Genomic DNA, 1,932 nt, shown 5'->3' on the forward strand with positions numbered 1-1,932 from the left:
AAGGAAACTGGCAACCGCAACACAACCGCGATTCCCGAGAAATTTCGCCGATTTCAAGCAGCCAATTGGTTTCCAAATTAGCTGGCGCACACTGAGGAAACTTACGTTCGATTAGTTGCTCACAACATCTCAAGTGGGTGTGTTTGCCCGCCAATTTCGTGCACTTCTCATCTGCAATGTCAGAAAATAATATTGTTCCTGTAATGACATGGTGGTGGTTCAGACGGCGTAAGATGAGAATACAGGAGAAAAGGAAACATTGGGTGCACCCGTTCTTTCACTACAATTTAAACTCAGGTGTGTATATTGTTTCAAAATAATTTTTCCTGGATAAGTAACTGTGCAAATTATTTTACAGAATGAGCAATGAAAGTTTTTCCTTTGTGGGATCATTCCCACAGCGTCTGGCAGACAATCGTCACCCCTTTCAGAAAGTGCCAAACAGACAGCTGTGACCAAAGCAACGCAGTATTTATACACAAGTCAAAGTCAAAGCCATGTTGCGACTGACGGGAATCAGTCTGTCTGTCTTGGTGTCGAGCCCTGGCTGGGGCTCATGACCAGATACTACTTTTTAAGTGAAAGTTACAGTCCTGTCCGGGTGGGGCGCCCTCGCTGACGAGAGGTCGGGTCAGTCATTTGTCAGTCATAGTCGAAGTATTAGTTCATTGTCACTATGTACACTTATTTACAATTGAATCTTAATATCTAATGTGTATATTATATACCCCCCTCGTTGGAGTCTCCACCGTATCGTGGTGAGGGGGTTTGAGTATGCCAAGGACCCTGAGAGCTATACCAGCGGTAGCGTAGCTACTGGCAGGGCCTACCTTGCTGGACAGGTCAAAGGGTAGGCATCAGACGAAGAGAGTCACCAAAAACTGATGCCAGAAGCAGCGTCATCAGTAGCGACTTGAAGCACAGAGCAAATGATGCTCGAGATGGTTCGAGTTCGTATAGCAACAGGCGTGACCAGAGTGGATTGAACGGCTGCTGTACTGTGATGTGGAAAGCAAATGGAAAAACTACCACATTATCGCTTTCCCTGGATAGTCTCTTTCCAAAAACAGAGATACTATGTATGTGAGATGTTTCCTCTGGAGACAAAACAATCCGGAGGGAAACTACTCATCCAATCGGATCTCCGGCGGGGGGAGTGTTTCTAGAGGAAATGTCATGCAGGCGTTACAACAAGAAAAAGTGCGAAGATCAGAAGGAATATCATGGCTACAAGATTGGAACATGAAATGTAAGGACCTTGAATCAAGCAGGCAAATTGGAGAATTTGAAAACGGAAATGCAGAAGAATGAGGTGTCGTTCTAGGTGTCAGCGAGTGTCGTGGAAAGGACAAGGTGAAATTAGAAGTGGTGATTATACAGTATATTATTCCGGAGGTTACCGGGTTGAAACAGGTATGGCAATAGTGGTGCATAAAAGTGTAGTGAGGAGTGTTGCTAAGAAGATTGTTTGTAATGACAGAATTATTGCTCTGAAGTTAAAGGCGGAACCGGTAGATATACTGATTATGCAAGTGTACATGCCAACATCAGAGTATGAAGATGATGAAGTGGAAAAAGTGTATGACACAATTGAAGAAATTCTTCAGGTAAGATGGAAGAAGTGACACAAACAGCATCATATTGGGAGACTGGAATAGCACTGTTGGAGATGAACCATATCAGAATATTGTTGGATCACATGGACTAGGAAGACGGGAATCACAGGGGAAAATTCTTGTTGATTTTTTTTTAAGGAAATGGACTGATTGTCACCAACACATGGTTCAAGAAGCCAAAGAGAAGAATTTACACACGGAAGGCACCTGGGGATTTGAGGAGGCATCAGCTGGACTACATCCTTGTGAAACATCGATTCAGAAACAGTGTGAAGGATGTGAAAACGCTGCCTGGGGAGGGCAGATATTGAATCTG

The sequence above is a fragment of the Cryptotermes secundus genome, unplaced genomic scaffold, assembly GCF_002891405.2.
Source record: "Cryptotermes secundus unplaced genomic scaffold, Csec_1.0 scaffold2579, whole genome shotgun sequence".
In the NCBI taxonomy this organism is placed as follows: domain Eukaryota; kingdom Metazoa; phylum Arthropoda; class Insecta; order Blattodea; family Kalotermitidae; genus Cryptotermes; species Cryptotermes secundus.